This window comes from Dermacentor albipictus, chromosome 1 (genome assembly GCF_038994185.2).
Source record: "Dermacentor albipictus isolate Rhodes 1998 colony chromosome 1, USDA_Dalb.pri_finalv2, whole genome shotgun sequence".
In the NCBI taxonomy this organism is placed as follows: Eukaryota; Metazoa; Arthropoda; class Arachnida; order Ixodida; family Ixodidae; genus Dermacentor; species Dermacentor albipictus.
Window position 1 is genome coordinate 100944530 of NC_091821.1, and position 17811 is coordinate 100962340.

A 17811-nucleotide genomic window follows, 5' to 3' on the forward strand; every position below is an offset into this window, starting at 1 on the left:
ATTAGACGTAGATGTTTTAAGGACGACACAAGGTATTAAGGAAATGTAGTCAAAATGATAGACTGATTGGCATGGGTATATTACCTGATTAGCTCAAGCCGGCTAAGTGATTTTCTGTCACCGCCCCGTTTCAAAAGGAATGCCAATAAATCATCGTAATTATCGTCATCTGATCGCGTAGCTCGGCGGCCAGGTCAACGTCTTTCGCTACTTTTAGAAGATCCATTGGTCGGCCGCAGCTCTCGTGTTCCATTTACTTTTAACCGCATCTGTATGCGTGTATTATGGCGTGTCACAAAGAATCACAAAATCAATAAGGCAAGACGCGTTTATTCAAAACCATTTATTCAGGTCCCCCGGGTTGGAGCGCGGTTATTTTAGGAGCCCACGTGCCAGTGTAGCAAGCCATACAAACATGAAAAGAGCCGCTTCCGATGGTGGTATATAGTATATTCTTTCCACGTCTTTAATTTCCGCGCTCCACCATTGTGTCAGTGGCGTTTTGTGTCTCGTATATTTTTTACCGTCGTCACATAAAAAAAAAGAAAATCTCGATAAAACGATTCTCCGTTAGAGACACATCCTTACCGCCAGTATTTTTCATCTAATACGGCATCCCGCATTCGGCCGTCGACTCATTTTCGTGAATGACTTAAAACGCCGACTTGAAGCACTGACATGACAGCGCGATGTCGTATTACGCCCTTCTGTATGAGTGGACGGGAACGGCCTCGTGGCGTGTCTCCCCGCGCTTATCTCAAGGAGTCAATCCTTGTTAACGCGCGCTCTCATGGAGCACTCGAAGGTATTAAAGCACTGCGCTTTCGCGACGCGCCAAAGCCGAACGCCACCATTGCCTCGCGCTTGACGGGCAGAAGGCGAAAGCAGACGTACCCAGCATATGGCTGGTCGTCCGGCGGCGCGGCTCGATCGCCGCCCTAATGAGAGGTTTCCTTTGAAGCCCCGCCGGTCCGTGAAATCATTCGACACGTCGTCAACCGCGGCCAGCCGCCTTTGAAGCGGCGAGCGCCGTGCAACTGGCGCCCAATCGATGGCCCCACGCGAGCGCCTTCTCAGAGCTCGCGCTCGAGCCGTAACGGTGCACCCAGTGCCTGCACCGGTGATTAAGTTCCCTGCCCTAAGCTCGGCTTGCCGCTTGCGGCGAAGTTTCACGGCGCTCGCCAAAGGCGCCTCATTTCCACTGGAGCTAATTGCGTCGGATCCTTCGTTGAGCGTATGCGTGTCAGAAAACTCAATTGGTTTTGCTCTTCCTTCCCGCGTCCGTTTCTCCGAGGGATGATCGGTCAGGCAGGGTCCTGATTACCGTAAACGTGCGATGGTGGAACGCGCTTACGTCTTCCACCTGGCGCTGACAAAATTTGCATTTATACAGGTTATCTCAAGAAAGATGAAGACGGGGGTTCGAACGTAAAATATCAATGTTCCTGGTTATTTGCTCCTCTATAATGACAAGCACAACGAATGCTAATGTCACTGGGAATCGAAATAAATAAACGTTAATTTATTTTCCCGATTCACGAGCGACGCATGTATTTATCCATAGCGCAGTACATGCGCTGTACGTAAGCACTTTACTCCACAAGTATGCGCCCGAGCTGCCGTGGTTTCTCAGTGGCTATGGTGTTAGGCTGCTGAGCACGAAGTCGCGGGATCGAATCCCGGCCATGGCGGCCACATTTCGATGGAGGCGAAATGCGAAAACACCCGTGTACTTAGATTTAGGTGCACGTTAAAGATCCCCAGGTGGTCGAAATTTCCGGAGTCCTCCACTACGACGTGCCTCAGAATCAGAAAGTGGTTTTGGCACGTTAAAACCCCATAATTGAATTGAAGTATGCGCCCGCTTATCCTATCTCATGCCAGCACCACGAAAAAAAAAAATAAACGATAGAAGTACTGGCGATACGGGGTCGCTTTCGTTATTGCTAGCCGGTCGTGGGTGCCATCGACGCATTGGTTTAGTTTCACGAGATGCTTGACTGCAGGTATGACGAGGCCCCTGGGCGCTGGAGAACGCGTTGTGCTCAACGCTAGTTAGCCTCCTCTCTCTCAAACGAGCTTTGTCTTTTCTCCGCAGAGGCCTAGCGAATCGGGGTGTGTTACGTAACTCTTGGGCGTATTCTTTGTGGATCTAACATGGTGCATTCATTTTGTCACGTTTCAATATTTTATACAAAAATAAAAAATCGGTAGACTTCAAGGGCGGCGACTTCGAAGCCATTTATTGCGACACCAGTTACTCCGCTGACTACAGTAATGCCCCCGACTTTGTTAAAAGCTCCTGAAATCCTGTGCAAACTCCCCTAACTGCACGCAGCGACGAAATAGACGGCGACGATGGCCTGACGACGAGACGACGACGATGTTGGCGGCATTGCGACCACGGCATGGCAATGCGTCATAAGTATAACTACAGCACGACGACAACAAAGGACGACTAGCACAGGTCAAGTTTAAGATACAGCAGAGAAGTCAAAAATGTTACGCAGGAAAAAAGAAGAAACAAAGCAAGATAATAAATGTTCGGTGGGAGGGGTGGCAATAAGCAATGCGCCCCGGGTAGATCTCAGTACGGCGAGTATTGGGGAACAGCCACCATCCACTATAGGAAGCTTAGTTTTCATCAGTTACGGCCGGCTGGTAATGTTATACCGTGTGGCAACTGTGCTAGAAAGGGCCGCTTGCTTAAATATTCGCGGGGATATTGCCCGACTATTTCACTGTGTACGGACCACGCACGCGTTTGGGCTTTCTATTTGCTCGACTTGTTAAAACAGCTTCGTGTAGAGACAGTATTACTGGCCTGCACTTTGGACAATCGGCGGTTGTAGTGGTTTCTTTTTTTTTTCTTTCTAGAGCGCAGCTCTTAGGCGCCCGTTCCTGCGTCGGCGTCCGCGTCCCTCGGCGTAACCGAGCGAATGAGCACAGCGAAGGATGAACCCTCTCAAATTACAAGTACCTAACAGTAATGTTGTTCCCAAAATCGTGCACTACCGGACACTCGTCAACCCGCCCTACGGACGCAAGCTTGCAAGAAACTTCAGCCGGAATTGCTTAAAAGCCCGTATTCAGGAAAACAAGCAGCAAATTAACCAGGCAGGGTGTCAAATATGTACATTTGAGGCATGTCTTCGTACAAAGCTACACATTTCCGAGTTCGGGGAGGTTCTGGAAGCAAGAGCGAAGGCGGAAATTCTTGAAAGGGAAAAGTATATGCATACCCACTACAAAAGCATTTACTGTCTTGCTTACCAGTCTTCCGCAAGGAAAATTTGAGTCTACAAGTGTGCACAGCCTGTCTGAAAAATGGCTGTCACAAGAACAAGTGAGTGTTCTGTCGAAAGGCACGAACTTTCCTATCGCACCGCAGGTTATCTCGAAACGCGATATCATAGTAGAGACGGAAGAATGTTTCGGTCACATGACAGATACTGCAGCTATAAGCCTTGCTCGTAGTCGCATTGTGAACATTTTGGCGAATTCCCAGACGCATCAGTCGAATTTAACTAGTAAAGAACGCGCTGCGCTTGATGGCCTGAAGTTTGTTGCATTTGTCGTGCACTGTCCTGGAAGTTGATAAGGGCAGAGCCATTGTAATAATGAACCGAAAGGACTATGAGAGAAAAAATTCACCGACGATTACGATACTCCCTAATGCGAAATTATAGCGCAGCTGTAGGTGTTTTCATTTCGCAATATATTGGCTGTCGCGGACAATCTCTCTCGGTCATCTCCCCCACGCTTTTCAACATAGCAATGATTGGCTTGGCAAAACAGTTAAAAGAAATCGACGGCATACACCATGCCATGTATGCCGACGACATCACCATCTGGGTTAACACAGGCTCGCTCAGACAGAAAGGAGAGAAGTTACAAGAGGCAGCCACCTGCGTAGAGGACTACGTCAGAGTAAGAGGGCTAGCCTGCTCCACTGAGAAGTCCGAGCTCCTGAGAGTTTGGAGAGGAAAGCAAAACCGCACAGTCCCCACCAGCGACGAGTTAAAGCTCAACGTCTACCTCGAGGGCAAGCCGATACCGGAAAAGACGCTCATCAGAATCCTGGGGATGTGGATACAGTCAAACCAACGCTGCACCCACACCCTCGCCCTACTCAAGGCATCCACCCTACAAGTGGCCCGCATGATCACGCGCATCTCACACAGACGCCACGGCATGCGAGAGGAGGACACACTCAAGCTGGTCACAAGCTTGGTTGTCAGCCGAGTGGCATACAGCCTCCCATACTACAATCCCATCAAGAGTGAGGTACAACAGGCGGACGCGATTCTACGCAAAGCCTACAAAACCGCACTCCACCTTCCCCAGAACACCTCAACCGAAAAGCTCCTAGCCTTAGGACTACACAACGCCTTCGACGAATTGAAAGAGGCGCAACTAGTCTCCCAACAACGCAGACTACAGCAGACCCCATCTGGCAGGGAGCTCCTGAAGAAACTAGGCTGCGCCGATCAACTGCAAGAGATCCAGAGGACCGAAACAATTCCGGACGAGTATCGCAACACTCTAAAAGTAGCACCCATACTCCGGAACATGGATCCCAACCTCCACAAAGCACGCAGAGAAGCGAGGGCTGAATACCTACAAAAAACACTAGCACCCCAAGAAACGACGGTATATGTGGACGCAGCCACATACACCAGAGCAGCGGGGCAGAGCAACAGCAACGCGGTAGCAACGGTGATTGATTCGAACCTACGCGAGATCACCAGCGCATCACTACAAGGCTGTACGATAATCGAGGCTGAAGAAGCGGCCGTCGCTCTAGCGGCAGCGGAGGGATATCGTTCTAAACGGTCTTTGACAATCCTTACAGACTCGCAAACAGCGTGCCGCAACTACCTACGCGGCAGAATAGGGCACGGAGCGCTCCGCATACTCCGCTCCGGAGACCACATAACACAACGACAAACAAAAGAAGAACCAATTAGGCATACAATAGTATGGACGCCGGGACACACGGGAGTCGCAGGGAACCAAGAGGCGGACAGGATAGCTCGAGGGCACACTTATTACCGAGCATCCCACGTAGGCGACCTCGAGGAGACCGAACCTGTACCCCAAGACTATTCGGCGATACTAAGTTACTACAAGGGCTGCAGAAAGCGGTATCCACCACCGCACAGCTCCCTTAGCAGAGAGGACTCTGTCGCGTGGAGGCAGCTACAAACGGGCTCTTACCCGAACCTACACGTACTCAGCAAAATTTATCCGACACAATACAATGACAAATGCCCCTGGTGCCACGAAACACCCACGCTGTATCACATAACGTGGGCATGCCAGAAGATAGAAGTGGCACCCGTTATACCAAACCCGAGTGCGGAACAATGGGAGGGAGTGCTCTCCAGCGATCGCCAGGTCGACCAAGAAGGTCTGATTCGGCGAGCACAACTGGCAGCAGCATCCAGCGGAGCCCTGGACTAAGGGCAACCGACCGTTGTGTTAGAAGATGGACGATTCCATCTGAAGACCGCAGAAGACCAGCGAATCTAGAGCTGATAAAGTTTTTCACTCACTCACACTCGTGCGGCACGTTCCAAACGGAGCGAAGTGTGGCGCGTCTGCCTCGCTAATCGGGGAATAGCGAGAGGCAGCGCGCGGGTGACGCGTGGGTGCGATTCACAGCAGCAGCCGCAGACAGACCTCCGCTCATGCAGTGCTTTGTTCCCATACAGACGACGCGCGCTACACTAGTGCCACATCGTAGCCATTGTCTCCACACAGCCCATTTTACGCGGCACTACGCTTTTCTTCTCACGCTTTCGTTCCACCTGGTTCCACCAAGGACGAGAGCGGCCCTTTGTCTCGGGAAAGCCGTGCCATCAGTGTCAGCGGCGACAATACCCAAGAGAGCGTCACATCGAGCCTCGTAGCCGCTCGCCATCGCCCCTTGCAGAAGCTGGTCTGCACTTTGGTCTGCATCCACGTCACACACGCTTGTGCCGCGGACTGACCTCAGAAGCTGACGCTGTGGACGAGCGTAGCCCTCCCAACTTCACGGCACCCTGGCCCCCCCTCGGAAGCGCATCTGAGATCGCCCACGCAAGTGCGCATGCGCAGGCCGTCTCCCCTCCGCTCCTCCTCCGCTTTCCGCCTCATGGTTCCGCTGCCCCCTCCTCCTGCGCTATCACCTTTCTTTCATCTTTTCACCGCCCAATCAATAATTTGTCTCTCTACCGCTCTGCTCCACGTTCCCTTTCATTCTTCGCGGCACTCGTTTGCTCGGTTACGCCGACGCTCGCCACAGGAACGGGCACCTAAGAGCTGCGCTCTAAAATGCAACTCCTTTTGGATGAGCCTTTGCAATTCCAGAAGACGCCGAACAACCCACTTCAAGTTGCGAAAGGCGATTGGTCGACTATTTGCGCAAGTTAAAAACGAAAAGAAAGCTCGACCAGGCGTTATGCCATCGCCTATTTTCGGTTTGCCAAAAGTTCACAAAGACGGCTGCCCCATGCGCGCTACTGTTTCTTTCGTTTCATCGCCGACTTAGAATCTGGCAAAGGTTTCGGTTGAAATTTTGAAGCCACTTGCGGAAGGAAAAACGTTCACGGTGAGGAATTCTAAAGAATTTGTAACCTCTGTACGTCAGCAGCAGCTTCGGGATGAGGATGTTAGGGTGTGTTTTGATATCGTGTCCTTGTTCACGAATGTGCCAATAGCGCTGGCTACGGATAATATTGAGAAACGCCTGCAGGATGATTGTACGTTACAAAGCCGCACTTCACTGACTGTCGACGACATCATGATTCTGCTTAGGTTCTGTTTGAAGCAAACGTATTTCATGCTTGCCGGAACCATATATTATCACCAGATAGAAGGCGTCCTGATGAGCCGTCCTGTTTCATTAATCACGACTGATCTGTTAATGCAACATGTGGGAACGACTGTGATGATGTACTTGCTCTTCCCTGTCAAATTGTGCTGTCGCTATGTAGATGATACCTTTGTCATTGTAGAAAAGAAAATATTCATGCCATGCATGCATAGGGCGCTTAATGCCGTCCATCATTCCATCCAATCTACATGGGCAATGGAGAATAGCGTCAGCTTAGCCTTTCTATATGTGCTAGTACGTCGGAGCAAAGGCGGTTCAGTGGAGACAGCCATATATGGCAAAACTTGCGATCGCAGGAGTGTGCTGAGTTTTGACTCGCGCCACCCTACAGAATACAATCCGTGGTACGCTCCTGTCCCGTACCAAGGGACAAGGGAGCAAGAAGTAATTAATGTTGCCGTCCTTTTGAGAAAACAGAGTTACCCTCAGCGCTTCGCTAATGATACGCGACGCCGCATGAAAAGATCCCGCGAGAGCACAGCCGAAAGGCCGGCTTTCTTTGTGTGCATATCACACGTCCGTGGTGTGTCAGACGCACTACGCAGGGCTTTGCGGCCTTTGGGCCTTCGAACTGTGTTCAAACTCATGTACACACTGGCAAACGTGTTCCCGAAGCCATTATACATCCGGACGAACATTTAAGTGGCGTCGTCTACAAGGTTGACTGTTCGGACTGGGATGCCAGCTACATCGGTGAGACGGCGCGGCAACGTCGCACTTAGCTCAAGGAAGACATAAGGGACGCTACGAACGCATGCCGCACGTGCAAAGACGGAACTGGTGCATCATTGCTTGACAAAAGGGCACATGTTCGATTTTGATAATGTAGCCACGTTAGCACGGGAACACCGACGGAACCCAAGAAATTTTGTGGAATAATGGTTTATCCGTCGCAATCGATCTGCATGCGATTAAAACCGTGGCCCCCTGCCGGATGTTTACGGCAGTATCATAGGATGAATTCCCCCATTTGTGCACTGGCGATGCCACCTGCATAGCTGGTGGAACTCTGTGTTTTTTATATACATTGTTGAGTACAGCCAGTGATAAAAAATGTTGAAGAAGGATGAAAGAGCGAACACGGAAGGGCAGCTGGGGATAAAAGACGGCGACAGCGAAGAGAGCGCGAGGAGGAAAGTGAAGGAGAGAGGTGCAGTGAAGGCACGAGTAGGTAAGCGGAGGAGGAAAGTATGGCGAAAGGGTGAAGAGGAAAGCGGAGTGCTCAACGACGGCGACCAGGCATGCGGCGAGCGCACCAAGCGATACCATATATGGAAAGTATTTGCAAAAAAAAAATAGCAGCGTTTCCGTGCGCGATAGATCCGCTTTCTTGATGACGCAAAACCAAATTGATGAGTTTGGAGTTTTCCGCGTGCCCACGTATCGGCGAACGTGTTGACATTTTCAGCTGTATGGATTCTCATGCTAATTGCCGCGTTTGAAGCAGGAAAGTTCGACCGTCGGCGTACTTTCTATCTAGTCACGACTTTTTCCTCACAATAAACAGACCACTGGTGTCCCGTCATGTCAAAAAGCAAACAAACCTACGCCGAGCAACCGGTTCAGGGGATGCGTAAAGGCCTTGGCTAATCGTGCGTGATAAGCAAGCGTGTGACGACAGCGCTGAACTGCACGAGACATGGCGCGGTCTTCACTCGCATCCACTGCTGCCATGAACACTTCTTGCATCCGTACTCGGCAAAGTCGGGTGCACTCTTGCTCGGAAGTGCGACACTGCACGACGCTTACAAGTGCTGTCTCTTGGAGCGGTGCACTTGCACACAGATATCGGGGACGCAAAGCTTCCAATGACGTATTGCGCACATAGGCCGCGATGCCATAGGCCTATATGGTGGTAACCGCTAATACCCGCGAGATCTTGGGAAGAATTGGCCATTAACCAAGTCACGCCCATCGCCACGCGCTTTTGGCCTCTCCCAACCGCAGAAACTCTCCGTATAAAAGGCTCGAGGAGAAAGGAGACGCGATCATAAGACTAAGACTCTTTCGAACAGCAGAGTGTCACTTGCCGCGGCCGGAGTGCTCGCGGAAGAGAGACAGAGAAATAAGTAAAAGTAGTCGCGCCACACTCCTGGCCATCGAGACCGAGCTGTCGTCAAGTGTACCGCGGAGGAGCGCACTGCGTGCGGCGGCGTGGAGCTCTTAAAAACGAAGCTGCGAGTGGCTCCGGAGGTGCGAAGCTGTCGGGCGATTTCCAAGGTGGCCATTAATTTGAGCGTCGGCAGCCACCAGAAGGGGCCGCGGAGTCGTGGCGTCCACCTGGGCCATCCATCAGCGCTGGCCACCTGAAACGGGCACGGACCACGATGAGTAATCACCGCTGCCGCTGTCATTAGGAACCCCGGCGGCCGCCACGATGGAAGAGCGCTCCTTCCGCTCTCCCGCCGCAGTCGGCCAAGCGTGACGCCAACTTGGCCGCTGCCGGCCTTCGCCAGTCGCAACAAGTTAGATCGAATTCCGCTCTTTCTTGGCCCCCGTTGCTGCTGCTTTATTGGCGCCTCTCTGGTTCCGACCAACGCGGCAGGGACGCGGAACCAACCCTGTGACAACAGGGGTGAGGCCTGCGGTCGCTCCGCGCTACCAGGCAGCAGCGTTGCAGAAGAAGCCCACTGGCTGCATCCGCGTCACACGTGTCAGACCACTGGAGACCCCGATTATTGCAGGTAACGGGAACCAATTGCCAGGAAATCCGTGTTGACCAAAGGGAGTTCGGTGCGCCTTTTGCCTCACGTTTCTCTGATTTATATATCCCGCAGCGAGCACCTTGTGTTAAGCATTTATTTATTTCCTTGCTCTTTGGTTGTTGTTGGTTCCGTTAGAGCAGCTTCCGTAGTGCGCGAGGGAATCACTGTTATACTCCACGTTGAAGCGCCAAGCATGCATGTCTGGTCATCTGCTATTCACTGCAGTGTTACCCTTGGCACATGTTTCTCTCAGATGGGAAAATAAGTGCCTGGCTTAATCGACAAATTTTTTAGCTATACACACGTACGATGAAAACAAAGCGTGTTCGCTGATGCATGCTTTGTAATGTGGTGTAAGTTTTCTATATGCTACGGCAGTGCTTTGCGATGGCAGTTGCCAAGTACTGGCATAGAGGAATTGAGCTGTTATTGCAATGCGAGCACTGAAATTGCTACGGCCGCTTTATCACGGCCTGGGCGCCAGTGATGCAATAGAGAAATGACAATGTCCTTGGGTCTGATATGGCAAGAGAGAGAGAGGGGGGGGGGAAGACTACGACATGAATAGGCGTTCAAGTGCGAGCTTGTTTCATCGAACTCTTTTGCGAGGAACCGTAACCAGCAACCTTTTCCAATACTTTCATTGCATACGAACGCTCGTCGACGAGCAGTATCCTGGAGCCACCTCAATTATCATAAGCGTTACTATAAAGCCCTCTGACCACAGACAATCCCAGTAACATAGCCCATTATATAGTTGTTATTGCCAACCAGCATCTTACGAGCCTGGAAAGTATATCATTTGACCGAATGGCACGGGTATACATGCAAATAAATAGCAGCATGTCAATGTGCATGGACAAAATGACCATCTCGATCACAATCGATTCACGCAACTACGGAAGCTGTCACTCACGTACATAGACCATTCCGCGTGTTGACGCGACCCATTGGAGACTGACACCAGCGGAAACAGTTCCTCGACAGCCTTCTGGCTTACCTTCTTGCGGAGACGAGCCACACGGCCCGTATTCACAAAACCCACACTGACACTCATTTGGGCGCTTATCATTCAAGATAGGGATATGCGTGATAAGGAGGTGGTAGATGCGCTAACGGCCAACCGCTAGCATATGACGCGTTTCTAAGCGAAGTGCTGCGAATGCGGATGGCGTGCTCTCGGTTTGTTCATTCTTGTTTTCTTCAATGTAACATCAAAATGAATGTGAATGAAAACACTAATGCCTTTACATCATCTTTAACGCTAGGATTTGGAAAAAAAATTGTGAAATGCAGTACTAACGTGTGCTACAGTACCCTCTAACGTAAATGTTGCCTCAAAATAAAAGCGTGCTCGTATTTCGAGTTATAGTTACTGAAATTTATTCGCGACTTCAGCGGACGTCGTGACTGTATATAGACCGGCTGAATTCATCCTGGAACATCCGCCGCGCTCAATTTTAGGCTTTCCTAACCGGGCGATTGCTGCTAGCATTTCACCCGTCAACTTGCTGCTCACTATAACTCCTCCCCCCCTGCCCCCCCTCCCCCACCCCCCAGTTTCATTCGTTCGCCTTTTCTTACAATGTCATGTTTTGCGTCCTTCGCGTGACCTAATGGCCCGTGCCTCACACAAGCGCCATGCTTCTGCGCATGAGGTAAGATTAAGGCGCCATGTGGCCAGACAGAGAAGACCATCATGCAACTTGTCATATTTTTTTTTATTCCTCAATTAATTTTTTTTATCGACGACATTAAGCAGGCGCTCGTTTAAATCGAACTTGCGATAACAACCCCGTCCTGGCGGCACCCGTGCACCTCTCGGCCAGGGAGGCACGCCATCGACGTTTCTGACGTAAGCAACAAAAAAAGAGCGATGAAGCACAAAAGGAAGCCCAAGGCTGCATCCAACGCCTGCTTCCCTTTGCCCTCCAGTGCAACCGCGCTCGTCTACGACCGCCGCCGAGTTTGCCTGCAGGCCTGCTTACTCAAGCTTCTCTCTTTCGTTTTCTTTTCTTTTTTTCTTTCATTTTCTCCCGATCGGTGTAGGTCCCCGAAATTCCAGTTTCTCACACTGTCTCCAGCGGTCAGCGCAGGCGTTCGTCTTGTTTGCTTCACGGGACGCCATCACGCTTATACGCGGAGGGAGCTGGGATTGGCGAGCGCGGCCCCTCGAACAGTGACGACGCGCCGGTTTCAGCGGCGCTGCAGTAACACGTGCGCGCAACGGAGGCCCTGTCACGCGCCGAGTTTCGAGCGCCCAACCACTTCTTCTGTCACGGTCGAAAAAGAAGGACCGAGCGGCCTCGATCGCGACGCCGCGCCGTCGGGACAGGCGCGCGCCAATGTCCGTCGGGCGGAAATGGAAAACGGGCTCGTTCGTCATCGGCTGATGGACCCCCGGCTCGGACACCTTTCGCGCCGAGCGGCCGAAGTAAGCCACGTTGCTCCGCGTCTGCTGTGCTGCTCTAAATCGTCCGATAGGGAGAACAAAAACGGCAAGAATGCTAGCGTATATGCGCATTCCTTTTCTCATTTCGATGCGGCGTGTTCGAGATAGAACGCCTTCTTTCGAAAAATAAAAGTTCCACTATGTCGCCGCCACGTCACGTCGCTGGGTTTTTCTCGCAGAATGCGCACAGGGCTGCTTTTTGCCTTTGCAGGTGTCGCCGCTCGCTGTGTGGCGCACAAGCTAGCGCCACACCGCCTTCACAACGATGCGAGAAACTGTGTGCGGAAAGCACCAAGCTATAGTGTGTGTAAGAGGGTGTCGGGCCTAAGTCGGTTGTGCAACGGAGATACACTCTCTATGCTCTTTATGCAGTCTGTCTCTTGTCACTCAAAAGCAAGCGGGAGACGGAAAAAAAGGCAGAAACTAGTGCATGCGAGTACTTGTGTCAAAATGAAAAGTTCGTGTGAACAGCGAAAGAGGAACGTGGTATTACTGCTTCACAAAGGTCACAGTATAGTGATGCGTCGACATCACGGCGTTATGTTTCTTAGGATACATTCGACATAAGAATTCGCATTCGTATCCGTACTCAAATGTTTCAAATGCACGCGTGGATCCCGCATTTCTTTGCTTATGCAACAATAAAGTCCACGCTCATGTAACGTTGTCTTTATAGTACGTGGTAACACGCTATCAAATCCCAGCAATTTTTCTTGGCCAGCGTGAAAAAGCTTCACTCAGTCCTTTCTATTCTGGCACATGCTGGAGCTGAACATACGGCGTTCTTTCTGTGTTTCGGTTTGCGAGAGTGTGGTGCGAAATAATGCGTTGCCATTTTTACCTCTCCTCAGTGTCAAATCAGGCATGGGCGTATATGTGAGCCTTCTGGCAGTAAAGAAACTATTGAATACCTCTTGTGCATTTGTTCCCGGGACAGCGTGGAGCGTGAACTTCTCCGGAGAGAACGGCTGTACTCAAGACCGTTTCCAGAAAAGTAGATCCTTGGACCATGTCAGGGCGCGTCGCTGGCGCAGAATAAACGAGAGCGTCATTGAAGTACCTCAAGTCGACAGGCCTCTACGACCCTTTATGGACTTGGCGCACGCAAATAGGGCTCTTTCTTTTTCAGTCCCCTCGTTTCGTCCTCACATCCCTTTCCCCCTCTGTAGGATAACAAACCGAACGTGCGTCTGGTTAACCTCCCATGATTGTCCCCGCTTCCAGTGGCGTAGCCAGAATTTTTTGTATGCTGGAAGGGGGAGGGGGGGGGGGGCTACTCTACTTTTCTCTTATATCTCTCATCACAGTCCAATGTAAGTATTATCTGTTCTTATCACTGCAGGTATATTGTACGCGCCGTGGTGGCGTAGTGGCTTTGGCGTTGCGCTGAGAAGCCTGAGGGCGCGGGATCAAATCCCGGTAGTGGCGACCTCATTTCGACAGAGGCGAAATGCATGAACAGCCGTATAGCTCGCATTGGGTGCACGTCAAAGAACCCCAGATGGTCAAAATCAATCCGGAGCTCCCTATATCACGGCGTGCTTCATAATCATATCTGGGTTTTGGAACCTAAAACCTCAGAGTTTAAATGTATAATGTGTTCGCGAAGCGGCCATGGCGTTGTGATTTTTGGTCCCAAGTGTAGCTAGTCCGAGAGAATTTTTATACGTTATTTGTTACGTCGTAGCGTGCCTGAACCAAAGTGTAAGAACGAACGAATGAAGGAACGAAGGAGCGAACGAAAGAACGAACGGGAGCGGTATTTTTTATGCGCTCATAACTGCTGTTCGCCGTAAAATGTACAGAAGAAAGGCTGTGTGACGGATAAAGGCAAATCATATGAGGACAACTGCAGTGACACAAGGAAATGAAAAGCCTAACATACAAGTGCTGTGCAAGCTCTTTATCTGAGTTAGGGCAGTAAGCCCAGGACGTACAGTGGCTGGAACGCATCTGCAGATCTCTCCGCCCATACACGATCGCTGATGTGACACTATCTGTCAATTAGCGTTTCTTTAAACTTTCGAATTCATGCTTGAAACTGCAATTGATATCCCAAAGTTTCTTTCCCATTCATTTTGCGGCGCTAATTTCATATCACTCACGTGAACGCCGATTTCCAAAATCGCGCCAAAATTTCCTGCATCCTCCATTTGTGGCTTTCTAGCACAATGACTCATACTGTGGCAAAGTATCCTTGGAAGGAAGCAGCCATATGACAGTGGCGTTAAGGAGAAAAAGAAGTCGCTCTGCATATTAAGTTACCCTGCTTAAATACCAAGAAAAGTACTCTTGCCGTGAGAAAAGGCTAGCCATAAAAACAAAGCAAAAAAAAATAAAGACGGGTGGAGAAATGGTGGATTCGTTACATGGTGGATTTTGATGGCCTCTGCTCGGGCCCAGTTAATTTCTTGTCAGTAATGATTGACAACATTGTATCCTAAAGGAGCCAAAGACTAAACAGGTTTCGACGACTTTCATGGAGCCGCAACAGCCCAAACACGAGCATATACTTTGAAATCAATGACTACATTGACGTGTCGGCTCTGGGGTTTCAACGCAAAATTCAAAAAGTGGAAACATGGTCACCATTTTCTATTCAAATAATCGACCTCTTACCGCGAAATGAATGAAAATGTGCTTTTGAAGAAAAAAAAATTTTATCAGTCTAAATTGATTTAGCGATTTAGTGTCTCTTTAGTGATTTTCCCCCTGCTAAGTGTCTTCCAAAAAATTACCATTAAGGTTCACACGAACGGGCACTACCTAATCAATAATGACTCAGGATAATAATGACCGTGATGCAGCGCCCAGTAGTCCGCTGTCACGCTGATTTTTTTTTTCTTCTTTCGAATGCACCTAGATTGACTTGAGACGCGTGACTGACAGTATTGGCTGAAAATGTTTGTAGTGATTGATTGATGTGTATTAATTTTCCCTTTCCATCGCTTTTTTTTTTCGCTGCTCTGCTCAGGTTTGCTCTTTATACTCAGGAAACTAGAGGAACCTGGCCAATGGCATCCGCTTATTCCATTCGACGCACCAGAGCCGTGTAGTATGCCGGGTACTTGAAAAGGCGAAATCAAAGGCCCGATGCACGTTCGAGAGTTTTTCCGTGTTCTCGTCCGTGCACATGAAAGTAATACTTGACTCAGATATTTGTGCTCCCACGATCTAACCTGTGCATTGGTTTAAAGGTGCATTTCATGGCCTCTTTTCGCGAGTTCAAATACGACGGCGACTCAGTTCAAAGTGAGGCACGCGCTTTTGCTGTTTTATCGCTGGTAAGGAACCTTAAGAACTCGAGCTCGTCAATTCACGTAGCCTGCGCCTATTATGTGTTTGTTCGGTTAAAGCTTAATATTTTGTTTGCGTTCGTACCACCAGTTACGGATAAGGAGACTATCCGTGAGCGCGCTGCTGAGGCAATGGCGGTGCCACATTGCTGGAATCCGTTTAGCGACGAAGTTCTACGTAGTCCCACGCACCCAGAGGTTGCCGATGCAACGCCACCCTTACCGCTGTGGTGACCAGATACCGGTTGGACGGTGGAGTTGCTGAGAAGAGTTGTCCTCGAGCCATTGAGTTTCGACTACCCAAATGCAAACAGCCCAGAATAAGGGAGTAGTATATATATATATATATATATATATATATATATATATATATATATATATATATATATATATATATATATATAGCTCCTCAGCGTAAAGTCGAAACAAAACTGGCATTTCCATTTCACTGAATTCTCGTGTTGAAAGATTCCTTTCTGCCTCTCTATTTTTTCCCCCTTCGGGGAACTGGAGAATATATGGAGAGTGGAGGGGGCAACGAGAGCGAAATGAAAGAAAAAACAAGCAGTCGAATGCGGTTCGCATGCATAATGAAACTCCGTTTGTGCTCCGGCAAAGCGTAAGCGTTGCTTCTCCGGTGCCGAGGGGAAGTAACTTAAACAATCTAGAAGAGGTCTCGCCCGCTCGAGCTGCTCTCTTCAGGCCGCCTTCCCTTCTGAGCACGTCACCCAGGAGTGTTTCCTGCCTTCGCACAATGACGGCGCCGCCCGGGCAGCTGCGTCAGCCACCCGTTTGATGTCGCGCGATTGTTTGCCCGAGCCATTTGTCGCCCGCACTGCGCTCCGCGACGCGCACTGGCTCGGTAGAAATTCCGTCTAAATGCCGCACTAGCTCCTTCTGGCTAGTGGTCTCCCGTCGGAGGACAATTCAGACCTCGTTTGTCGAGTTCGCGGTTCCTTCCCGTGGTATTTCCGTGCCCATTCAATTGCTATTAAACCCACTATCGCGCTGTTTCACAGTGTATCGGACGGGATTCACTTTCGATGAAGAAGAGCCTATCGTGATGGCTTTTAGAACTCATCAGCCTGCCATCTAGAATCTTCCATAACTCTGCAGCAAAATGAATTCATGACAGCCGTTTCTTTCTTGGTGTTTTTTCTTAGATGCCATGAGGGACGGTGTATATTTGCTATATAATCTCAACCACCACGGCTGCCTGCAGAAAAAGTAAAGTAAATGTTCATATTGAAGAATATTATAACTCGCAGCTGTAAACTAGCAAATCTGTATTTTTCAGCAGTGCAGTGGTCATCTCTAAACAGGTTATATGATATAGCGTGGTGAAACGAATATTTCAGAAAACGTGATTGGCACGGAGCCCAAAAAAGGTTAGCACTATGCATCCACCTACTCAAACCAAACGTTCTGCAACCAATGAGATGCAAACGTGACGAATGTTCTAAGCGTCCCTTACTTGGACCTAGAAGGTGAAAACGCAGCGTGTCCCTTCTAACTGGATCAGTTTGGAAGGTAAATACCGCAAGAAATTGAGTGAGTAGTTCTTTTGCGTTAGGCGTCATGCGGTCCACTTTGTACGTGGGATATGGAAAAGAATCATCGTAAAACATGGTAATATGGCCTGTTCAGCAAAGGCACAGGCAGAGCCCCACATGATTGCATGTGGGGTTTGCATCGGGAGGTGCTATTCTATCCTTCTTTGTTCCGCAGTGCCATTCCTGGCACGTCGAGACAAGCAACGTTCTTGACTTGAGTTCCCGAGTGGCGTGTGCATCTGGAATCGGGTTCCCAGCGGTAAGACAGGCCGCGCGGCGTAGCCTCCCGCCTATCGATGGCCGTAAGAACCTCTGGGCCCCTACGGCAGCGCGCAGTTACCACGACATGCGCAATAATGAAACGTTAACGTCGGCGGGCCGTCGCGGAGGGAGAAGTGGCCTGGAAGCCGTCTAGTCATGGTGCCACGGGAGACCCCGGCACCCGCTGATAGGACCGCTGGTGGCAGGCGCGGGACAGCGAGGGCAGCTCGGCAGCCGTGCTCATCCGGCGCCTGATTAGGTTTGCCGGCGGCGCGCTGTCCCGGTGGCTTGAAAGGCGCCTAATTGGTCGCCCGCGCAGCATTGCCCTAACGGGAGCGGCAGGTGCCGATTCCCTTTCGCCAGACCCGTCACTCGCCGTCAGCGGCGGCGCTGCAGCCGGCCGCCCATGACGGGCCGTCGGTTGCCGCAACCAACGGAGACCCGTTCCCTGCGGCACCCCTTCCCTCTTACTTAGCAGCGCAGGGCCGCTGGATCGTTTGGCACGTGGGCCTAATGCTACGCCGATGCTTTTAGATTTAAGCCACCGAGAATGTATTGCTGTACCTGTTACGTCGCTTGAGTACCTCTCTCTGTTTTTATATGCGTAAGAATTTCTATGCCTCCCCAATGAGGAACCCCATCCGTCCCTCCGTCTGTCCATCAC